The sequence below is a fragment of the Temnothorax curvispinosus genome, unplaced genomic scaffold (assembly GCF_003070985.1).
Source record: "Temnothorax curvispinosus isolate PA1 unplaced genomic scaffold, ASM307098v1 QBEX01012135.1, whole genome shotgun sequence".
Lineage (NCBI taxonomy): Eukaryota > Metazoa > Arthropoda > Insecta > Hymenoptera > Formicidae > Temnothorax > Temnothorax curvispinosus.
Window position 1 is genome coordinate 522,981 of NW_020221915.1, and position 26,017 is coordinate 548,997.

The 26,017-nt window shown below is 39.6% G+C and overlaps 1 protein-coding gene and 1 long non-coding RNA gene across 6 annotated transcripts in view; both read right to left on the minus strand.

Annotated features, from left to right (window-relative positions):
• The window catches only part of LOC112462251, a 129,040-nt gene extending 103,470 nt beyond the window's left edge, over window positions 1–25,570 (minus strand). The window contains exon 1 of the long non-coding RNA XR_003041644.1: window positions 25,078–25,570. This is a non-coding gene — a long non-coding RNA (uncharacterized LOC112462251). The remainder of the gene's footprint in view (window positions 1–25,077) is intronic.
• Window positions 1–26,017, minus strand: part of LOC112462250 (fasciclin-3) — a 300,674-nt gene that overhangs the window by 150,888 nt on the left and 123,769 nt on the right. The gene's annotated exons all lie outside the window — the stretch shown is intronic.

The following is a 26,017-nucleotide window of genomic DNA, read 5'->3' on the forward strand; positions in this document are numbered from 1 at the left end:
AATCAATATCACTTGATTTATTACATTATTCAGTTTAAAAAAACCGATGTATATCACGCTTTATTAATTTTTACTTTTCTAAAATTAACATCGAGATTCATCGTTCCACAATTTACGATATATGAGATAAACCATTATAGACGACATATAGGTATTCAATTTGGAATCGCTTGAAAATAGAAACTGTTATTTATCCAATGCGCTCGCAATATTCTCGCTGCAGCTCGAAATCCTTGGCACGGCAAATGTCGCAGGGGATGCTCGACACGGCCGAAACGTTGGCACGAGAAGCCGAAACGATTCGGCGCAGCCGAGTCATGGATCAAATGCGGATCGAGCGGCGCGTGACAACTGGATTTCGTGGCCTTCGTGTCCCCGCGAGAACGGGACGCATTTTATTCCCCGCCGGTAGAAAGCGCGCGGTGGGATTTCGTGATTTCGTGCCGAGAAATCGAGTCCGACCAGGGAGTTGATAGGCGATGAAATATGAGGCGCCGGTAGAAGGAAAGCGCAGGGTATATTCGACCATCACCGCAAAGGAGCAATAAAAATCCGTTGACGCGATCGTGGCAGGCTCGAGAGGGAAAGAGAGAAAGAGAAAAAGAGAGCAAGTGAAAGAGAGAGAGAGAGAGAGAGAGAGAGAGAGAGAGAGAGAGAGAGAGAGAGAGAGAGAGAAGTTCACTTTTCGAGAGCTTGCGGGAAGAAAGCTGTGGGAGGGTATGTAAACGTCGCCACGGCCGCCACGGGGAGACGTGACGAGATGAGATCGCTCGTTGAATGCGAGCCCGAGAAATTTCTGGGACGTCGTCGACATACACAGTTCATCCGCGGAGACGCGTCTACGGCATAACTTCGCGCTCGCTATTTCGCGAGAACAATGTTGAATGTTTACGGGGACATCGTGGTGAAACTTTCGGTTAATCTCTGCTCGCCTCTCTGAGCTGTCTCGCCACGGAATCAAGAATGCTCGGATTTCTTTGAAAGGGATTCTAAAAGTCTTGACAGATATCTTCCGACGGCATTGTTTTGTCGAGTTTTTTTCCAATAAAGGAACAAACGATTCGTCTCAAGTTTAAATAAAAACCCACGTATTCTAAATACAGATACAAGTCACGATTATATCATTGTTTGTAAAAATACATAAACATTTTAGATAAATTAGGACGAGTATACTGGCTCTCTTAAAAAATATATAATTAAAAAAATATTTCTATTTCTTCATTTTTGCGCCTTTGCGAGTTTTACACTTTGAATTAATGTAACGTTCTCTGATCTTGATGAAAAGTCACAAGAGGAATATTAAAACTGTTATTTCATAAATGTTGGTTCACAATAATGTAGTCCAGCACGCCTTAAGGGGCGCGTTATTGGACTGTTTATCCTCTACACACAATACCCTAGCAAGCCCCCGCAATATCCTTTACTACGGCAGCATGCCGGTGACACGTAATAAAGTCCAGCTTGTTCCCGTTTGACGCGCTCGCCGGAGCGGCGCGATCCAACCTGGGGACATGAACTTTAGATGCATCGCTGTCGCGCAGCAAAGGTTAACGAGCTCTCGGGATACCATGGGTTTCGGTATATTTCGCTCGATTAGGCCACGCACAGTGGATTTATGAGCGTCTCTAGTAGCCCGTAGGCCGCCATTCGGGACGTCGCGGATGCGGGTAATATCCGTCATTACGCAACGTGCTCGACGTTCTTGTCATTTTTACGAGCGAAATGTTAATAGCGCATTTTTCAGTTCAGAGCAGCAATGCGCTCTCACATGTCACTTATCCGCTCCAATTATCGTCTTTCTCATTTATATCTGTCTCGATGAGTCATTTATAAATCGACATATCGGTGTCGCGACGTCTGCGCACTCGAGTAAACATCGTGATTAAAAGAATGGCTTTGGAGAAGCGATGCGACAGCGGAATTTAGATCGTCTCGTTATGAATGCCATTACAGGATCGGCAAACGGCGCTGAAAATTATTCGTCGGAAAATGCATCGCGTCTCCTTCGAGCGCCCCAAAAGCGTCCTCCAAGATCCCGTAAGGATCCCGTCGTCGCGGCTGGTCACGCGAATGAAGCGGGAATATTATTCCGGGCGCGTGCTCCACGGACACGAGCCTTAAGTCGCATTCCGCGCGGTACCCCGGGGTGCTTTTGTCAGATGACATGCCGGTGAATAATTCACCCGGCTCATGCAGCGCAATGACGTTCGCCGACGAGAAATCGTGACATCGTAATTCGAGCAGCTGATGCCGGGAGAGGACCCACCTACCGTGTCGCCCATATTCCGCGTTTCCAGGGAAGGATCGTTTATATTATCAGTCCTCGCCCATCGCGGCGGAGTCTCCAATGCAGAAACTCGAAAAACGCGTTTTAATGTTCATCAAGTCGTCCACCGTGCATTAGAACGTAGTATCCTCTTTTTTTTCTCTGAAGCAGCTCCGGATCTTATGGCGTATAAGTTCGCGAGGCTTGTCACGTCGCGTCGGTCGGCTGTTCTCGGCAGAGTGGTACGCAGGTGTGCCGGAAATGGCGGCGATATTGCTCGTTTATATAGCAAACATAATGGAGTACACCGTGTCGTGTAAAGGTACTCTTATCTTACAAGATTATTGACTTCGGTAACTTCTCTGCCCCCTTAATCCCTATATAATAATTTTGCGTTACATTATTCATGTTTCTTAAAGCACTTTGAGAGATTTCGAATTTATAATATTCGTTTAAGAATTCAGAGTAAAGTCAACTGCTTGAGATATTTTTTGTATCGTACGTCTTTTCTTAAAATCATCAAATTCGTTCCTTGAATTAATATCTATTGGGAGTTCAATGAGAAACGGTCTTTTTAATTCAATCAATAATCATTAATCTCGATATCTCGTTTAAACCAGTTTTTTTCTTAATTTAACTTGAGCGCATATAAATCTTCAAAAATAACCGGGAAAGATTATCTTTATTTGCTTTTATTCTACGTGTCTACGGATACAAGATCGTTTACATACACCGGACGATATCGCCGGAATCCCAAACTGGGAATTGAGAGATATCGATTTTATTGAACTATATACCAGATATAAGTACGATAATACAGAAACTGTTGTATGCATGCCGTTGCACTTTAAGATAATGGTCCCATAGAGCAGACAGCTTCTGTCTCGTATTATCTTCTAAAATGTTGTATTTATAAGTTGCATTCTTATCATTTGCGATGCAACGGGTGTTGGTACTCGTCTCAGCTATGCGGGGGCGGATAAAACGTTTTATGAAAATGTCTACGTAACGTTGAACGAAATACAAGAACGCAATAAAAAAACGTTCGTCACACTTTCTCTCAGGTTTTACAACGTTTTACTATCATAATTATAGATCAGTAAATAAAAATATGATCGTTATATGGTTTTATTCGTTATTCCTTTTTACTTTCAAAAATGCAAATCAAATAAATTGTATTAATAAAAGCTGTTCCGCGACAGAGGAAGTTTTTGCGGTTTCTATAATACTTTAAACCAGCCCGTAATTGGATAGCTTTTATAATAATCAGATCGCAAATAAAAATCCATTCCTTGCTATTATCTAATTTATATAAACGGGAGAATAATTTATTGATATTTTCCTTTATTTGTGAAACTTATTTTCATGCAAGAGCAAATAATTATCGCAAATTGCTCGCACGGAAAATAAAATGTGTGCTACAAAGAAGAGAAAAAGAGAGAAGTTAGTTGAAAAAAGATTCTCTCTAATGAAAGTAATGAAATGAAAATGTATAACTTTGCAATACTTTATCAAATTCCATTTTTCTTCTGTAAAGCAATGAGTATATTTTTTAGCGTATCCCGGAATAATTTCAGTGAGTAAAATATTTCAGTGAGACACGACAGAATACTGCATATTTCGTAGGGAAGATATTACACGAAGCAAATACACAGATGCGAGAGAGAATCTGTCACGAGGAACAGAACGTAAACATGCACAGCGCAATATTTTATCGGAAACAATTCTTTTATACGGTAATACGGTATCTTTAGTGGGTAACCTCTCGGTTGGATATTTTCGTAAATATAGTAAATATATATCGATCGGTATTGCTAAGGAGAGAGAGATCTAGCCACGCGAATGCGATTCAGATGCTGCATACGCCGCGCGCCGGTCGAGAAACAGACGACCGCATTTTCGCGAGACCGGAAAACGAGTTTTCTATCCCCCTCGCTGTCTACCCGTTTACGTATGCGACGCTGCTGGAAGTATTAAATCTCAAATATTTAATATCCTCAGATTTTCGTAACCTCGACGTTCGCGTGTATCCTGCCACGTTTCCAGTGCGGACCCAAACTCCCTCCATCCCAAAGTGTGAAGCGTGTTGGCAAGTATTATAGCAAGAAACGACATTCTTTGTTCTATGTAGACACGTACGACTCGTACAGACGCGACTGGTTTCGTTATGTATATTATAAAGTTCATATTCTATAAAGAAACAGAAGTGAAACTTTCGTCAAAAGATGCAATTTTGAACAACCGAGATGAAAATAGTTGTCTCGTAAATTGGTTATGATTGAAGAAGAGAGTATTGATTATTGATAAAAATAAAACTATATATTGCTGTCCTTTACATGCCTACTGCAGAATTGTTTTTCTTGCAAAAAGTAAATAATATCTTATTTCTAACGTAAAGTTTAGAAACAATTCTTCCTTAATTTGGATCCCTAATTATTAACTTAATATAATGTTAAGCGAGGAATAATTATTAACATTGTGACATTTTCACTAATAATAGTCGACATCAAATATCAAAGATAAGTATTCATGAGAGAAATAATTAAAATTATTGTACTCGATTTTTTTTCTTTTTTTAACTACACACAGCATCGGAAAGTAACATCGTGTTTTAGCGAAAGCCGGATAAAGTAAAAATATTCATTTAAACATCATATTGAAAAATCTAAATATCCTGCGACAGTCAAAATACTTTTATGTAGATACAAAAATATAAAGACATACATATGTATGTATTTTTTTCTAAACTTTTTAATTCACGGATTTTGCTGTGGACAAATTCCATGCCGTCGAAATGTATCTGCGCAGAGACGTAGAAAATCGACATTACATTCCGGCTTAATGCCAGCTCTCACTATATTTTCGATATTCTCTCGATACGAAATTGCAATTGTTACGAATGAAAATAAAACATCTCCGAATGTATCTGACGGCGAAGTAATTTTTCATCGGATAATGGAATCGCGAGGTGGGAACGTATAAAACGCTCGTCGCGATGCTCGACAGCTAGCCTGGCTGATTTGACATTAAGTTATTATTTTAAATTCAAAAATAAAAAATTTATCATCGCATTTCCGCCTGTTTTTAGCTTCAAACTCGGCGAAATACGATAGAGATGAGCATACGAAACTTGTTTATTCCATTTTTTCTCTCTCATTTCATTTATTATAATTTCATCGTAATTGAGCTAAAAAGTTAATTTAAATGTTACAAGTTACAAGTCTAAGCCAAATATAGACAAGATTATTTCTTCTCTAATAAATAATAATAAATTAAAGATATTCCCCTTATTTTTTAAAGGAAAATTTATCTCGTTGAACGCGCGAATAATAGGCAAAGATATCTACTATTATTTACGATTATATCCTTCCGGCACTCAAGTGGTACAAGTGATTATCGCATCCTCGTATAGAGAACCACCGATTCAATTCCACAGTCCAACCAACACGTAGAAACCAATAATTGAGGGAAGTAGTTTGCCTTAACTATTAGCGCCCGACGTATCTAACTATCTGCGTTATAGTGTCCGATAACGAAGACAGGGCTGGACAGTCGTTAGAATTAATATCATCCGTTCAATTTCGATTTACTTACCAAATGCATTTATCCCACTAGATATTACATTAGGAAAAAATATCGCGAAACAGAGCGAGACGAATTAAATTGAATTAAATCTTAAATGCATAATTTAAAATAACTGAGGCTCGTTGAATGGCTCGTTTAATATATATACAGATCTTCGCGTTACATTTTATTGAATAGAAGATTAATGAAGAGAAAAATCGTATAATCGCATCGCCAAGAAAGACATGGCATAATTGAGTTTTCTTACGTCAGGTATCTTCACAATTTTCGATCACGTAAGACATTATATAACAGTCCGATGAAAAAGTATACTCGATTATCGAGCGACGCTGAATCTTCGCGCTTATCAGTAGTCGCGCAATGATAAGAGATATTCGCGTCTCTAGGCTGGATGGCGCATCGCCGCATCAGCGTACGGTGCAGTGGAAACTTGAGAGGCGACGGGAAGAATGTTCGCGTCGCGACAACTTTCTATTTAAATTGGATGGGAAATGGAGAGGAAACTGTAGAACGGCTCGGGTTGGGAGGGATGTAGGCATCGCTCACGAGGGAACGATTTCAGGGTAGATTTCGTCCGCCTCGCGTTACGACCGTGTCTCGCGCGCGTATCGACGAATGCATAGTTTAACAGAGAGAGCGCGCCCACGCACTTCGGGAAGCGTTCGAAGAAAAATGAATTTATGTCTGCCGCGCCCTCTCGAACTGAAGGTTTAGCGAGAGAGGAGGCCGCTATACATACACCTCGGGTTGTGTGTTGATAAATGCGGAGCCTGAAACTCATCCCGCCGATTGCGTGCCTCGCGCGCGATATAACGCCAAGAGAAATGTTTCGTTTCCGAGCGTTCAAAAGACCGGGGGATATATAGAAGGGGAAGGGGGCATTAAGACGAGCCCGTCTCTCTTTCTCGCGCGAGAGACAGCGATAACGACGAATAATTTCGCGCGAGATAGGCGTATCGAGCGATTTCTCCGCCATCAGTTCGGGAAGAAACGCTATTACGAAAATCGAGCGGAGAAACTCGGGGGTAAATTGGACCGTAAGAGAATCGGAGAAGTGATAAGGCATGTCCGTCGCGTATAACGCGCTTGTGAGTACTTAACGATAAAGTTGTCGTTGGAGATTCTCATTTCCCGCTTAGATCATCGTCGGAATAGATATGCTCGAAATGGAGATAGCGCTTGATTGATGTATGATTCGATTAAGGCGAGGAGATAAACAGCTAACCAAAAATTAATTGCGCAAGATTAAAAGGATGGATAATCTCTGTTAATGATATGCTATCAAATTATTAATAATGCTCGCAGTAATTCCATTGTAACATATATTTAATTGTGCAAATTATTTTAGCAATTTTCTCGTAAAATCGGATTTTGAAAGGCCAGCAAATTATTGTACAGGAGATTATAGTAGAATCGCAAATCACGCAAATTGGAATTATATTTTGATTAAAATAACATTTTTTTCGTTTCCTTTCACTGAAGACAGTAAAAATGTTAGACAATTGAGCAATTTCGTACAGCTGAAGGTCTCATTTTAGAAGAAGACATAACTTTGCAACTTCATCCCGAGATTCTTGAATATTCCAAAATAGACGCGCGTGTTATTTTCACGCAGCGCGAACTCAGCGGAGATGGTCGAAAATGATTTCAGAATGCTCCACGGTACACTCCAAGTTCAATTTCTGGCGAAGACAAAACTCGACGAAAGTTTCAACGAAGCGAGAGGCTTCCCTAGGCCCGCGTTTTACGCGGCACCCTCACGCAAAGGTGCTTCCAACTCGTTCCGATGAAACTGCCGTTCTATTATTGCTCCATTTGTAGTATGCCAGAAAACTGCTGTTTTTATTCCGCGGAGAAACTTTCGCGAATTATCGAGACGCGCCGTTGAAGTTGTTACGATCACAAGTGAGGTCGTGTTGTGCTTGTAATTTGCGCATGTAACTGTGCTTTCCTTGTATATAATGTGTTTTGTTACACACGTACTAAGCAATTTTCATTCTTCAATATCGCGAAGAAGATTCTAATTTTAATTGTTTGAAAAAATTTGACGCTCAGCGGTGACTATATCTTGAATATTTACAGAGATTTTTTGCGCCGATTGTAATAAGGGCTGCTTCGAGTCGAGCTCTTTGTGCACTTTGGAATCGTTCTGCCTCGCCAGAAAAGAAACCCATCGCGATGACATCACGGATACGCTCTTTACGTACCACCTTCCGTGCAACCTGAATCGGGAGTCTTTTTCGCGCTCGGTCGGGGAACCGTCTCATTTCCGGTTCGCCTGATCCCTTCGCTTTGCGCCCGAATGACATGTAAAGAATGGAATCCACAAGAGCATCTTAGGCTGGCACCATGGCAACGCATCGCTATTTCGACACGCTCGGCTAGCTCTTCCCAGTTTTTGCGCTCGAGATCGCGAACGAGCCAGTAGTTTCGCTAGGAAAACGAAATCGAGCTTATCCCGCGATAAAAGACATCACCGCGGGCACATATACGATTTCCACATGTTGCTACATTGAGTGAGCCGAATTGGACTACAGTCCTTAGCGCGAATAGTTTGCAAAAATTTGCAGAAAATACAATTCAATTGTTCATGTCAATGTAAAGGTGCAATCGCGATTAAAATAAAAAAGAAGATGCTTTAATTTTGGCGAACAAAACGTCAAGTACTATAAATCGTTCCCTGCAGTTTCTATATATTTATTATAGTCAAACAAAATAAAGACTATAAGAAATATTATAATCAATACATCCTGCATTTATATTAGATCAGCTTCTTATTCGCGATACGTGCAATAGCTAATTCAAGCAAGATCTGCACTCAACATAATCGAAACTTGCATTGAAGTATCGTCGAACAGAACGGTGCGGCGTTACTCTCTCTTTCTCTCTATCCGTTTATTTCGATCTGATAACTACTCACCGCGACGTCTTTCAGCCCCTAAATTGTGATATACATGCAAATTTTCCGTAGCAAGGTCTACAGAACGGAACTTTGACCGCCATTACGACGTCGGATATTGAATATCGTAATGCAGTACCTCCGTTCTGCTCGGTCGTATATACCAAAAAGGAATCGAGCTACGCCCGCACATAGAATTTCTGGAGAAACTTTACGTTCTTATAACGGGTGTTCCAGGCATATCGCGAATATTTAAGGGACAGAAGGGACACGAGCGAAAGTATAATTCAATATAAAATCAGAAAAACTACCAAAAGCATTCTAAAATACGGACTTAAAAAAATATTATTTTACATGATAAAACATTTTTAGCATTGTCGGACTATTATTTCCAGATTTGGTTTAAATTGCAATCGTATAACGTGCGTTGAGAAATAATGGAAAATTAATAGAGAAAATATTTTCCTATTCTGAATATTGATCATCCGGCCCGAATAAATTGTTTTAACTATAAAGCGGAATAGTTTGGCGGACACTGCAGAGATTTCAATGTATACCGTGTGTATCCCTATAAGCGATATATCCATTTCATTGGAATCTACAGCAGCATGTATATATCGTTGTTGACCTTTCTGCATCCGTGCACTATAAATTCAGAACTGAATTTTTGCAGGACATCTCGATTGGATTCCTCCATGTATTGCGCTCGCACTCGTGTGTCAACAGTTTCACGATCGAGGCCAAAAAGTAGGCAGAATGATTTTCGCATTGCAATGATTATTGGATTTGTACCGTTAACCTATACGATACGATGATTCTGCCCCTGACCTCTGGTCTCGAAATTACGCGCATAATAGCGATGACGCCCGTTGTCCTTCTATCGTCGTTACATAACTCCATAACTACAGCGCCGGCTGTAAATTTGAACTGTCTTGGGCACGAATAGTTAGAGATCTACACGGGCGTCTTGCTGCTGAAATCGCCGAATGGTCGACCATTGTTATCAAACGACAAATCCGTTTATCAAATACGACGTTTAAATTAAAATTAAATTTGGATTGAATTCTCTTATGTAGAGCGCATTCTGTATATCTTGTGTTTCGGACATACGAAGAATGTGTAAGATAATAACAGAAAGATTCGATTAAGGAAAAAGTTGCTAAAAACTATAGAAGATTAAAACGAGCTATAATATATCAGCGTATTATAGTTTCGACGAAATATATTCATATTATTTTCTTTTTGACGTTTTCACATATAAGATTCGGCAACTTAAAACAATGTTTAAAATGGTAAAATGTACATTTTACAACATATATTTCTTATAAGAGATTTCAATTGTATACAATAAGTTGAGCCATAATATTCTGCATACATATAAAGACAAGAGACATGTCAATATTCAATGACAACGTTTTTATAATAAAAGGAATATCGAGAAGAAAAAGATATATATAACTACAGATCAAAGTTTTTGATCAGTATAAACGAAACAGTTCCTTCTTAATTAAAAATGTCTACTGAAAATATTTAAAAAGAAAAAGTTGTTTCATAGCTGAGAAAGAATTAAATTTTATTGCGCCAGAAATACCACACATTTTATAGACAACTTTGTTCATTTTTAGATCGATTGTGTAAGTATACAATTAAAAATCTCTGTGTCTTATTTAACATTATGCAGAATTGCGAGTCGAAAGATTGGCTTACGCGGAAAAGTTCGCGAAATCACCGGTACATCGAATCGGTTCGAGAGAGCACGGGCAAGCGTGAATTTAAAATAAACATGTTCGCTTCTATTCGGGAATTTGCTTTTGTGCGAGCGCACCGACGCGAATGTCGATCCGTGCACTTGTCCAAGCAAACAGAATTTGACTGCGGCGGCATAGCCCAGCGTGCGGGCGAAAAAACTTTAAAACCCGGACAAACTATTCACCGACTGTCTATCCGCCTCGAAGTGGGAATGAACAGATCGCGAATGGAAGGAGCACTTCACTGAAGAAGCTGGGAAACGCGGGTGCCGCGAGTAGATGTTTACTCCTTCGTTTCTCGACTCTCGCGGCGCTCGAACGGTACCGACAGTATTCCGCGCTAAAAATGTCCATTTGTAGCGATCGCCGTGTAATTTCCTCGCGTTCCGCTCCGCTTCGAAACGTTTACGAGTTCGTGAAACGATGTACTTACATTTCGCTGAACGATTTCGGAGAGCGGCATCAAACGCGAAAATTGGGTTTCCCGTAATATTGCACGCGCAAGAAAAAAATTTCTAATTTATTTATCAGTTCCGCGAATAGTTTGTAAAATTTTTTTTAGAAAAAGAGAAAGAGTGCAGAAACGTATTTTCTATCCTTATATAAAATACTGTTAAAATGTCACACTGCGATACGCGCAATTAACGTTTGGACGTCTAATTTTAAAATAAAGATCTGCGTGTTTAACGTTATGTTAGAAATCTGCGAAAGACTAGAAAGATTTTCCAGTTTTTACCACAAATCCTGGAAAGTACAGAAGATGCGAACTTCGCTACTATATCTCTCATATATCGTATATTCTCATTTATATAAGAATAAGGGTAAACCACTAGGGAATTTTGATGTAGGAGGTCAAGTAGGAATTAGTGAGTATTACTTGAACAGAAGGTTATGATATGTAATAAGCGCAGTAATTCCTATTTTGGTAATACCTGATGCTTAATCTTTTCAACAACGTACTTGATAAATTTTGCAAAATGTTCGGTTTTAAAGAAACATTAAGACGACTCCGACCAACCATGGAGTGAGATAACTATATACAAAATAAACCTATTAAATTATCATCATTATAATTAGCATTATTAATGAAAACTAATAGCTACATACTAGTTCTCTGTTATATAGTGTTATTAGTTCGTATTCCCTACCCTGATATTATCAACATTAATATTATTACTTTTTCTAATTTATTGCAATATTATATTATTAAAATGAGAGACAATTATAAATAATAATATAAAAATATAATAATATTAATTTTTTATTAGGGTTTATCTTATCGGGATGTCTTTTTCTCATTCATTAACTCATTACTTAAAAAATTATACAAAAAAATCTTCATAATCATTAGCCACATTCGAGATATACGTAAAAATATATTTTTTCCTTTATTCTTTTAGAAACCCCAAATGATCTCTTATTCATTTTGCAGTTAAAAATGCATTGGCACCATCACTTCTCATTTGACGATTTCTGCTGGTCGTGGGGGAAAAAAATATTTATAAAGAAAAACATGATTTATGAAAGAACCACGGAATAAATAGCTGAATGCCAACGGTACATATCAATTTCTTTCTTATTTACCGCGCGTTCATATCATCGGAGATTTTATTCAGATTAAAAAGCGCGTTCGCTTGCTTGACCCTTGCTTTCGACATATGAACAATTAAGTTCCCAGGAGATGCAGAAAAATGCCGAGTTGGGAAGGAAACGTCGAGACGCCACGCCGTCTCGAGCCAACGACATCCTGGTCCACGTTCACTATGCCTATTGTTGGGGTTCGATCACCCCGGGGGACCCGACTCGCTTCTCCGTCCGCGTCCGCATAAGCGGAGCTATAGGTAGGAGCCACGAGGCATATACGGGCCGATACAGGTGCATGGACATCGTGGCCGGTGCAGCCGACTGCGAATCGCGGGGGGGCGACCCGTGAGCGTGAGGGAGCCCGTGAGAGAGGGATCGGCGCCGCCCGCGCTAGGGTGGCTTTTGAGATCAGGTAGGCAGGTTGACAGCGCGGTGAAAGGGAAAGGGGGACACGTTGGAGGGCGGTCGTTCTGCAGCTGGATGGTTGCTTTCTGTCGACGAGCATTGTCGGCGCATTGACTTATCGACCGGGGGATACGAAGCATAGCTCTGCGCTACGATGGATCGCGGTTATGTCCGTTGTTCCGGTATAACGAGGGTCGCCCTTATCCTGCCGTCCCTTATCCGCCGTCCCATCGTATATACGTCTATCTTCGTTGCTACTATAGTAGGGCCGTCAATGCTCGTCATTATCTGCCAGCAAAGACAAAAATACGTCTGACGATGTCTCCAAGTGAGAGTAGGTAACTTGCGGGTAATGGAGCAGTGTTTGTTCACGAAGGGTCAATGGTACTGTTGCGGTTTACGTAATAACGACTTCTATATATAGCGTCGTTAAAATGTTTGAGTAAGCTTCCAAAGGATATTTTTTAATTCAGAATCTATTTCTGTTTAGTAAAAATTTCAAGCATGAATAATCTATAGATATTAAGCAAAAGATTTTTCGAAAATTCAGCTTGAGAGCAAAAATATAAGTGATAAAATATTTCGTATTTATCTTGATAAAATATTTCGTGTTTGTCTTGAAGTCTATATTTCGAATCATTTTAACAGGGTTTTATTTGTTTCAACATACGCATGCATTAATCGAAGCTGCTACTAAATACAATAAATAGCATTTCTCTTCCTTATGCTAGCAAAATTCGATGGAATTAATTTACCTACACAACGCATCTTTTAATTGAGCGACTGCATTTAATCGATCCTGCGCGTCACCGGGGTTTTTATATCAATCCGTAAATGTTTACAATATCGGACCGAACGGAAGACGAAGTAAATAGAACGTTATCGTGGCACCATTCATTGTCACACGTCGCGCGGCGATGTTTGCAAATGCGAAAATCTTTAGACACGTGTCACGTCAGAGCATGTCGCGCGGCGTGGAAACAACGTACTTATAGCCCATTAAAATGGATGTAAAACAAGGGATCGTATATGCATGATACCGCCGCGCCGCGCGGTTCCGTGTCGCATGTATCAAGTGGATCTCAAACTTAAATCTGCCTTTATCTTACGCCCGTGTCTAACGGGACGACGAATTCTTGTCGTCGCCTGGTCTCAGACAGAAATAGGAGGCGACATTTCGAAACTAAAAATACAGTTATGAATAAATACAAGATAAAAAGAACCGATCGTACAGAAGGATCGTGCAAATGTGCTGCAAGTTTCATTATATTTGAAGAGAGAGAGAGAGAGAGAGAGAGAGAGAGAGAGAGAGAGAGAGAGAGAGAGAGAGAGAGAGAGAGACAGAGAGAGAGAATAGGTATATCTTATTATTATATTATACTTTACAGTAATTGCTGGACCTCGTGTTACTATTTCATGTTGTACTTTTGAGTAGTTGCTATACGTAAATACGTTTATATCAATATGTACCTAGCCAGTAGTAGGTATATCACTGTTAAAATATTGCGCCCAAGTCATATATTATAAATCGTCGTACAGAATATATATTTTGTATTATAAAATATAAAAATTGGTGCGGCAAAGCAATATGTTGCATTTGCTTCTTTCATAACACGAAGATTATTCTGATTCGCTCGTATTAAGTCAAGTTACTTGCATTATTAATGTATAAATTACTGCATTTAGATCTGAAAAAAATAATACATATTGCATCGACATCAGGTATTATAATCATCAAATATCCTGATTTTCTTCTGTGAATCTTCGTAAAGCATCAGTTAAGCTCAATTATCGATGTATTTTTTTTTAATTAAAACTTGTTAAACTTATTAAAACTTATCCGAGGAAACTAAAACTTAAACTTATTCAAACGCTAGAGATTTATTCGCGTAGATTCCCTGTAGATTATTTACGAAAATAACGTTCAAATATATATAATTCTGGAATCCAACAGATACGTAACTGAATGTAACAACGGAACGCGCCTACATTGTCGCGATAACGAGGTACTCCTCCATCCGCTCATCTATCTGTCTCAGTCCTATAACTGCAGCTAGCAGACAGAGGCGATGCACGTCATTACCTGCCGCCGTCAACAGAGTATGTCTGATGTCTCTCTGAGAGGAAGGACGACGAGGCGTACGGAGAGGACGTGGAGGATTCCCGGGTTCGCGCTGACAGGATTCTGTAAATAAGGCTGTCCCACCAGCACAATGGTTATCGATGCCTCGATGATCGATGGAGAGGTTTGCCGATTGAGAGACCAATATACATCTCGATGGAAACTCAATTAATCCGCTTGTTGCAATTAAATGTAATAGGAGAAATAATAGTTTGTGTGTATGCGTGTGTGTAATTGTTACGTATGCACGTGTGTGCAGATATAATATTACTGGACTGTCTTCTAAAGTTTAATACATATTTTAAATGACACATATTTCTAATAATGTCAAAAGTTGCGTATTGCATTCGACTTAAAATTGATCTTTTTAAAAGAAACTTCTTGCAATGTCGAAATTAAGAAAATTGGTTGACTTAGAGATCCCCAATCGTTGCTTTACACACAAATTACATTTATCTTGATCGTACGTGGAGTTTGTAAAGGGAGCGATAGATATTTTCCTTCGAGTTGGCGCCGTGGTTGAGACTATCTCTATTTCGCGATACACTCTTCGGTTTCGTGGAGTCGATAACACCGAAGAAGTTATATGCGGATTTCTCCCTCGCCCAACGCCTGATAGGGATAAAAGCAAGTGCGGGTGCTGTTACACAGAGAGCAAAGTTGTCGTATTTTCCCAGGGAACGACACGCAGCTCCCGTGCGAGTAACGACGACGATAACGGGAACGTCAGTGTCGGCTTTGAAATTTTCGCTCGCAGATTACGAGTTAGCTTATCTGTCGCAATAGAAATGCGGGCAATTACTTCATCCCTGTTTAATCCTCCTATTTAGCATTAAAAAGTTATTCCGACATTGTTTGTTAATCCATTCGCAAACGTTATAATCGATGTAAGAGTTAGAGAAGAAAGCAAAAATTGCTCGTCATTCTCGTAATAGAATCATAAATTCGGCAAAACTCGGCAAAATAATTATACCGCGATAAAATATTTGTATTTTTATTTCAATAACTAAATAACAACTTGTTTATTGTATTAACAAGTTATCGGGAGACGTTGATCAAATAAAAATCTAGAACAGCGAATAAAAATAAATGTTAACATTTTCTCAGTTATGTCATCTGATAAATATTCAGTGGAGATACGTCACTTCGCGCGGATTACTTCAAATATTAGCACGAATGAATTATTGCGGCTCACAGTTTCTCTGAGCGGGCTAAAGTCGTCGTATCATTCGTTTGAAAGAATCTCGAGATCGCTATCTTTCAGATAGCGCGGTATTCCTTATACCCCGATATCTCGCGAAAGGGTCGCCATTGAAGAGCGTCTCTCTCTGCGTGCGGGGTCTTTATTCCGTCTCTGCTCACGGTACAGACCGAAAATCGAGTTTCAAGTATCCTTTCGATTCCCCATCTACCTCGGATGCGGATTAAATCCCGGCGGGATCACCGATTGCCGGAGGGAGGTTGCCGGATACGTCAACGTTACTTCTAAACAAGGAGCAACATTTCTGCGACGAACGAGGGCAGGATAACGAGGAAGAGCGCGGAGGAAATGCGCGCCTGGATCGTAATGGAATTTGGCCTGCTACCCGAAGGAAAATAAAGACGCGCTTTTCCTCCCCCGCCGACCGCCGGGGAAGGAAGCAGGCGAATGACAGGCGAGATGTCGCTATCGGCTGTTTCGAGGGAAAGAGAGAGGGGAGTCGGTAATCTAACCGACGACGCCGGAACCAGGACCGATAAACGAAAATTGCATTCGAAGTTTTCCGCGCAACGTGGGAAGCGTTTAATTGTTTCTCCATGTCGTGTCGCGGCGCGTCGCATAGTTTCCTCAAACCTGTAAATCCCGCCCGACAATGCAATTTTCTCGAGCGCGCGGATCGAGACCGACCGCCCGCCCATCCTCCCCGTGTCGCGCTCCCGACGCGACGTGAAGAGACGGTCGTGCGCGGAGTGACGTATATTAACAGGAACGCTATACGTCGGAATAAGAATTCTCATTAATTTTCCCGTGTGTGATGTAACGACGAGACATCGATATTACTCGCGACTCAATTTCTCACCCGGTGATTCTATTACGGGACGAAAAGCTGTCGGACAACCTAACATGTTATTCTTAAGAGGAAAGCGTAATCTCTTCAAACTCGTAAATCCCTCGTGCACTTCAACACCGTTATGGTTTACAAAAGGTGGGGAACGGTTTATCTTGGAATGACGGGAAAAGCAATGTGCGCCTAATTTATGTCGCAAAAATCCTGCAACTCTCTCTACGTGTAAGTATGCATTCCATTCTAAAAAAATGGCGTTAAATATTAACGGTGTTAAACGTAACAACCGTTTATTATAATTTATTTTGAAAAATTTATTTTCTGTTATCCACAAAAAAATCTTCCACGTTTGATCCATGAACTAGACCGGCATCAATCCCTTGATACGATGCTGCACTATGAATAAAACGAAAGAGAAAGAAAGCCGTAACAATTCAAAGAAACAGTGCGATGCTCATGCTCGCTTGCTCGCCTTATATTCGCGATCGCGGCGAAATGCCGAGATACTCCGACGCGCATTTTCGCCTTCGCGCGAGTGGATGAAGCGGAATCGGTTACCGCCGGCAAAGCGCTCGGAAAATCCATCGTTGATCGCCTTTTGGTACGGACTACTGGCCGATTCTGCACCGAGGAAATGAGTTTCCCCGGGTCGAGCTCCCCGTAAGCTACCATAAGCTTTTCTATTTCCCACCGTTTTTCTTCTTCTCTTGACAGCCCCGTATATATATGCGAGGGAGATTTAAAAACGTGCTATAGCGTGACCGTGAAATTCGATACACCCGACAGTGCAAAAATGTTCTAATTTTAGTGTAAATAAAAGTATCTTTGTCACAAAAAAATACTAATAAATATGTGCGAGCAACTTAAGATTGTTTAAGAATTAATGACTCTTCAGACTTCAATAATACTTAAATAATACCAAAGTTTGAAAGAAATATCGAACATCACAGAAAACTTTTTAAAGTTTCACACATATGCATTATTCGTTACTTTATGTCTTATAAAAAAAAAAATCGTAGGTACGCGTCAAGTCATAAAATTTGCGGGCGGACTTATTGAGTTTCGGTTACGTGTCCGATATATCTCGCACGAATGATCCGATTTAACAGATTTTCCCATTAGCAGTGATTGAATTTTTCATCAGACATTTGCACGACGAAAATGTTTCGACGGGAGGTATATGGAACGGTAGCCGAAAAAAGCCAACTTTCATTTCGGACAAACGGGATTTAAACGAAATATCACTGGCACGCGGAAGCGCGACTTAATGGAAAAAACGAAATATCGTTTCCGGTGCTTTAATGGACGCGCGTGAAAGATGAATCGGCGGGCGCGTGTTTCTTATTGTACGAACAGCTGGCGAAACAGCTAGCGAGACGATGATTAAAATCTATTATCGTCCCGTAAATGGCAGCCAATTTACGGAGCTGGGAGTTAGTTGCAGCTTTCCTCCGCTCGCGCACGGCGCGGCGTTTCCAAAACCGCGCTCGTTTTCTCGATTTGAAATAAATCGGGCTATCGGGGAACTTAGCTAGATCGCTAGTACCTGACTAAGCATAACGTGTAATGGGATTAAGATCGTCGCTCTCGTTAATCCACTTATACGCGGCGCTCTGCGAAACTCGACGAGACGTCACCCCTTCTTCTGAGCCTAAACCCATTACGCGAGTGTGTATGCATCTATGCACCCTCGTCGACGAAGGATTAGGTATACGCCCGAGATTCCGGGAGAAAATAATATTTAGGAAACCGCCGCGTGTGTATGGCGTTCTCGTTTAGGGACAACGTTCATGAATATAAATCTCCATGTGCGATGCTGAGCAGTAATCCCCTATCGATAGCACACACAGGGAACTGCGCTTTCGGGGAGATCGCTGGTACAAGATTGCTTTTAGAAAGCAATTTTGATCCTGTATAATATATAGCAATTAATCATAGTGTTATAAAATAAGAAAGTATGTACATTATAATATTAATTACATAATTAGAGAGAAAGTGGGCAGAAAAACTTGGACACGATATGGTAAAAAAAATATGTAAATCACATTATTGTTAAATGATAAAATAAAGTATGGAAATGAAAAATATCTATATTATTTTTCTCTCGCAATTTTTTTCCGCGATAAAAATTGCTTCTGATAAAACGCTAACCATTATAGGATAACCAACGCTGTTACATAATTCGATAATAATTATCATAACCGTTTCTACATTTACATGCGAATAACGTGGGAGAAATCGGAGAAAACTGATAATTCCAAATCGATAACCGGACAATGTACAGCGAAGTCAAAGCGCAATTTTCGTTTTGAACATTATTCGATACCTCGAAATGATCATGAACACGAGAATTAAAATGAACGTTCACACAGTTCTCCAAGAGGAACAAAAAGAGAAAAGAAGGAGAAAGGAAAAGAAAGAGAGACAGAAAGCTAATTGGCTCGTGCACTTTATGCACATTCGCGGAATCAAAAATATCCGTCTGGATCTCCTGCTCTATCATTTTCAGTTCTCCCTCCGCCAATTAATTACAGCCAAGCTAGAGATTCCACAAAAGCAGATCGCGCCGTCTCGTTTCTGCCCGCTCGCTTTCCCGCACCTTTTTACCGGCTCCCTTCTTTCGTTCGCGCGCGGATTATCCCCGTGATGACGAGAAGAGGGGAGAAAGGCCCCGAGACACTTCTTTCGCCAGCAATTATTCCGAGAAAATAGATTTCGCGATGTGGCGCTGGCTGCGAGAGGAATACGATCGTCCGAGAACCACGGCGGCCGTCTCCCCAAATCCGTTACATGATTTTAATAACGCTCTTTCCCTGGTGCTAAATACCAGCAAAAATCTCGGCATCACATTCGCGCGCCTTTTGATGAAGTTTGCGCAAAAATTCAATTTTCACTACGTTGCGCCGAGTCGAATTCCGATAGATTAGTTTCACCCTATTTTCGGTGTTTTCTATGCTTTCTATTATTAAGTATAACGAAGCGGATTATATACGGGATCGGAAACGTTATTCACCGTAATATTCATCGGGCAATAGCTTCCATTAACCCTTTCGGTATTTCAGTGGAATCGAAACGCGAATTGGTTATAATTGGACGAGACTCGTAATACCCAAATTCGTGTATTAATAATATCCAATAGAACGTTCTAAGCGCTAAATTTCATGTTATTGTATAATAATATATTAGTAACTTAAAAATATATCGAGAAATTGATGTTCGTGATAATTTTACAATTTGACATTTATGCAAAATCTAAAAATAAAAATAAAAGTTTGCCATAGACGAAAATAATAGTATTACTGAATTGACAATTTAAAAATAGTGACGACTTCTATGTTAAAAAAAGTTAAATTTACATTGTACTATTATTATGATACATGGAAATTATATTTTATTTATCTAAATGATAAGAGAGATCGAAGTGTTTTAGCAATCCCATCTTATCTATTTTCGCTAATTCTTGCCAAGTCACTAAAAATAAAGCTATCTTAAAGCTCGTCAAAGTGCTTCAAGAGCCATTTTTATAGTTTTATTTTTGGTGTCAAAATGTTTACTTCACCTAGGATATTTTGGTGCCGTGGTTCTTTTTTATATATGATACATGCAAATAAATATTTAAACAATTATGAAAAAAATATGCGCTTTGATTCCACTGCTAAAATTATATCTCACCCTGTAAGAAAATCTCAAATCTAATGTAGATCGCGCGACATAATTTTCTCTGTGATTTATTGGGATACCATATTATGTATTCGAATCGTCGTAGTGATGACTGGATACGTGCTTTGTGACGTATAAAACTAAAGAGATTTTCTTTAAAGCCGTATAAAAGACCGTATAGTTTTACGACAATCATTAACCGCCTGGTTCTTCTTATGTATGTAGCTGCAACCTTTACATCGGAGTTGGTTATGGCATTGTAAAATTATACAGTTTGCATTACGTATACGGGCTGCACGTGCATACGCATTATCGAATATGCATTATGCAAAATTTTATGAAAAAAACAATTACCCGACATCGGGCGACTCAAGAGGATAATTTAAATAAAACGATGCTCCTCCTTACGTGTTAAGGCGTTTGAAATGCTCTAAAAGCGTAATAGGCAGATACATTGCGCTTTAACAGTAAAAAAAAAGAGGAATGTTCTAAATGTCATATTCTATGACAAACCTAAGCATGCAGGCATCTTCTTTGTAAAAATAAAATATAAATTGATTATATTTGGTAATTACGCTACAAAGGAACAAACAAATAACGGAATCTCAAATTCAATATTTTAATATTTTTTAAAGCAATTTTAACTTTTAATAATAATTGGATAAACAAGGGACTATCGATAATGAAATTAACAAGTAAAAAGAGGCTTTGAAAGTTCAACGCGGTTGACGGTGCGTAAGTTAACGTTATATCGATCTTTAATAACTGCTAGGATGCATGGATAATTATAAATCGGATGTTTCGGCTCCTCTTTGAGCCGTCTTCAGCGATGCGGTAACAATTAAATCAAAATGATCTCACGTTATCCAGCGAGAAATGAGGTACTCGAGAATTCTACTCACTTATTTCTCGCCGGAGAACGTGAGATCATTTTGATTTAATTAATTGTTACCGCATCGCTAAAGATGGCTCGAAGCACAGCCGAAATGTCCGATTTATAATGTATCCCTATACTTACGCACCGTCAACCGATAGAACTCTCAGAGCTCCTTTTCACTTGTTTTAGTCTTGACTTCAACAAAATTTAATAAAAGTTCCATCATTGCAAAATAGGTTCCTAATTAAATTCTCGCTGGATAAAATATCTGCTAAAACCTAACGCAAACGTTATGAAGCATCAAGAGCACAATATAATTCACTGTTTCAAAGCAATATCTTCTTGATACTAGAACTAGATTATACCACGTCACATCGTAAAAGCAAATGCATTTAATATTGTTAAATTTAGTATAGAGAGTCGTGACCAACGGCTATATGATTCACGTAAATTCGTGAAAGGTAAAATTCACAGTTGCTCGGCTATAAGAGGGAAACTGGCTGGCGTAATTAGTTACATGCATCATAGAGCTTCGTTCGAGCATGAAGGGGCGATATGAAACGAATTCTTCTATCCGATCGACCGCGTTTGCGCAAAGCAACCGCAGCAACATTTATGCCGTTTCCATTGCGATGCTGTTAGTCTTCTGCGATCCCGCTACTTTTGTATCGTTTTCTGCTATCCCGCTCCGCGCTTCGATCCGCGAGAGTTCACGGAGTATTGAGCGAAAGGAACGCGTAATTCCTGAAGATTAGTGAGTAGTAAACGCGCGGCTTTTAAAACGCCACAGTTAAAAAGCGGGTTTACAGCGCATCGATGCCGTGCATCAAACCGTACAAAAAAGCTATATATAGCTTTGAATAAAACCTCCGTTGTAACGTTAAATGCGCGCAAATGTAACCGACCGATTAATATCTTCAATGTTTCATACGCATATTTACGAACGATCTCGGTTATCGGGAATAAAGCGTTCCTCGCGCGGACTGTTCGCGAATATGTTCCCACGAGAAATACATTTTCAGTTACAACAGCGTCATAAAACCATCGCGTTTCACAGCGACGTTTTTCGCGCGGTAACTCAGTATACGTGTCGCCAATATACCGCGTGATTATACTGCGTATAGAAAAATGAAGCTGAGACAAAAAGAAAAATCCGCGGAGACATTTTATATACCGTATTAATCTCGGCATAAAAGTGCTTCGTCTCTCCGGCGATTTCGTTGCGTAAATCGATAACAACAATGGGCGTTGTTACACCTCGTAGAAAATTTAATAGTTACTCTTTGCTCAGAAAAGTTATTTTATCTCTTAATAAATTGCAGCACAAATACATTACACGCGGTGGTACAAAAATATTTTTAAACGTTTGAAATAATTGCATCATCGATTATCAAAGGATATATAATAATGGTTTATTTATAGGATATATATAATAACGGTTTGAGAGAAATAGATGTAAAATTAAGAATGTTAATTCTTGTATGTTAATGTGTGTATTAAACACAATGTTATATATAACTAATTGAATATATAAATTAAATATTATAATATAATTAAACTTTTTATATAAAGTAGAAAAAAATGAGAAAAATTTCGATTCAATTACGTCAGCCTTTTCTATTACAATCGGAATTTTGTATAACCGGCAAAGGGGCTAAAGAACTCGCGGCACATCGGGGGATCGACGCCGCAGTGCGATTGCCGGGAAAACAATCTCCCGGATGCGAGATCGATGATCGTAGCGCGGTAAAATCACGCGCTCTTCTGGGCTTTACGATGGTGCGATCGACTCGTGCCTAGCACGCTTCGCGGTCCGGGCGCGGTCGTAAATCGGCCGCGATACGGCCGCGAAATTACACGGACGTATACCGGCGTTACAGCCACGGGAGAGCCCGCCTAACCCGGCAGATTCCATGAATCCCGATCGCATAATTCATCTCGCGGGCAGCCGTCGATCCCGCTGAGGCGTTAACGTCAGCGCCGCGCGTTTCATTCCATCTACGCCTATATCAGTAAAATTAAATCTCTTCGGCCATACTCACCACGGTACCACGTAAAATTGCAAATATTTAGCAAATTTGAAAGATATTTCTCGAATAGCCATCAAATAGATTTTATAGATTGCACGAAGTATTAAAAACAAATATACTCATCTCATGTATAAAATATAAATCTCATCATAAAAAAATCAATCTCATATATAAAATCTAAATCTAATTATTTTATATAATATAAGAATTTCCAAAATTCAATTTTAGAGATTGTGATAACAAATTAATAAAGAGAGCGCAGATTAATAGAGAGAGTCTAAACTTTTCTCGCTAATCCTATATATTACGTAAAGCCCAGAATTCTCTAAAATTATCTTATATGATAAAATCGATATCTTTCGACGCTATTAAAAGCGTCATGTGGTGAATCACAGAATTAAATAACCGGAGTATTGTCTTACGCGCGTGATTAAATGGAGAATTTATGGATATTATCTATTTTAATTGCAACGTCACGATTCTGTTTCGTTTTCGCAATACCTCAAGTTTAATAAACCCCTTCATCGCAGCTACTATACGCATCTGAATATTGAAACTCGCATATCTCGTTACATTCGCTTACGTGCATAATTAGCGTTAACCGATGCGCGTGCATATGTATATGCGCGATTGGTTGCTTGCTACAATAACGCGCGTATCGCATCTATTCCAAATATTAAACACAAGACATGAAAGCTAATTGTAACGACACTAAATAATAAATATAATTTTAAATCACAAACGTTGAACTACATAAGTAACAAAAGTTTATTGGCACGTGTATTCAAGCAAATGTTACTTTTATTGTTAAATATTAAGCAATTGCGATAATTGAAAAAGAGATTAAGATATTACACACACAAATCTGAGAATGGGACTAAAGTTTCTCCACGAGATTGAATTTTATTAAATATCATCTCCATAATCTTTCTTTTTCTCGAATCTAACTCTATATTTTTCAAAAAATTTTTCTTATATTATACTGCAATGTAATGTGCCACAATAAAATTCGTTTTTGCGATACATAATGTTTATTCGTATTAAAAGAAGATTAATAATTACTTTACTATATATATTTTTATCTCCTCGGAAATTACAACTGCGATACAAACGTCGATGATCGTCTCAAGATGATTCATTAAACTGAGATTTCCGAAAATGCGGCGCACGAAAGCGCTCGGAAACTGGATCGTGCCGCGTCTATGAGTATCCTCAGTCGAGGAACTTCGCAGTTTCTCCCAAAATTAGCGAAACTCGTTTACACCGCGAGACAGGTAGTTTCGAGACAGGGCCGTTATAACGACGAACTCGACAGAAATGGTATACACGCGTCTACGTGCTCTTGGTGCAAGAAGAACAGGAAGGGAGAAGACAGAAGGGAGAAGGAGGAACAGAGGAAGAAAAGAGGATGAGAGAGAGAGAGAGAGAGGGAGGGGAGACGCAGCGACAGAGAACGGCTGATGCTCTAAGATACTGCAATTTCGGAGGGGCCGTTAACAAGGCACGTTACCAAGCACCGTTTCTGGTCGGTTGAAACTGATGAACATTCGGAATATTGCTGCTTCTCGGCGCGTATAAATTCCTCTAAATTCATCGAATTTGACATACGTGTCGGCTATACTAAAATTACATCATCGTAAAAATATAAATATAGAAATCTGAGCTATATAGACGCGCCGCGCCGTTCATATTATTAATTTTAAATCCCATTAATTCCCCATTCGTAGCCGTTACGTACATCAAAAACCGTATAAGTGAGAATAAAATTTCGTATCTTGAAACGAGTCGAGTTATATTTATAACAAATGATCAATTCTGTAAGTAAGAAATAAAATGAAAAACAGAGGTTTACTCACAAATCCGTAAGTTGCTCCACCATCAACCGATGTTCTTCCCGTGCTCCTCACAGATGTTAATCGCACTCATACGACACTCATTCGCAAACACGATTAGCTACGCACTAATTAAGGTCTTCACACATAAAATCGCGTAAGGACGTAAAACGTGCATGATACTTTCGGCATTCCCGTCGTTGATCACACACGACACGAATTTTACTCCGCTACGACGGAGTATTGTAACGTAAAATATTTACTTTAATGAATAATCGTTATCTCGATATATGCTTACGAGTCGTCAATTGTGGCATTAGCTAAATTCACGGTACGATAATTATATTATTAATGTTAATGATCACGGAGAGTCGTCGTGCTCCGACATCTTGTCGCGATCGCGTTTTGAACGATAAAGACGAATCTACATAAGACGCAGGACTGTTGGAGGCAGGATTGCAGGTCGTAGACATAAACGCGAGATGACGTTTTATCACACGCAGCGTACACGTATTCGCAAATCGGCTATACGCGACGGCCGACGAGTTGAACTAACTTTCTACGTTGCGTCGTTGCAAACGATCGCGAATGCGTACACGCTGCGTGCGATAAAACGTCATCTTGCGTTCGCAACTGCGTCCTACCTCCAGCGTCTTATGTAGACCGGCCTTTATTAATGCCACGACGGAGCGAGGCTGACTACTTCAAGTCTCGCGAACATAAAGCGAAGGTTGTATGTTGCAAAAGAGCCGTCGATTCATTATCAGGAAATGTTTGATACAGGAGATAAAACGTAAAATACATGTATGCTGTTTCTCGAGCGACTTGATTTGCAAATCATGAGTTACTTCGCGTTTTCAATCTCATAACGGCAGGAGAAAATTACATTAAAAACGCGAAAATTAGGAAATCAACGAAAAATGTATTCAAATCCGAATGTTGCGAGAAAATAATTATCAAAAAA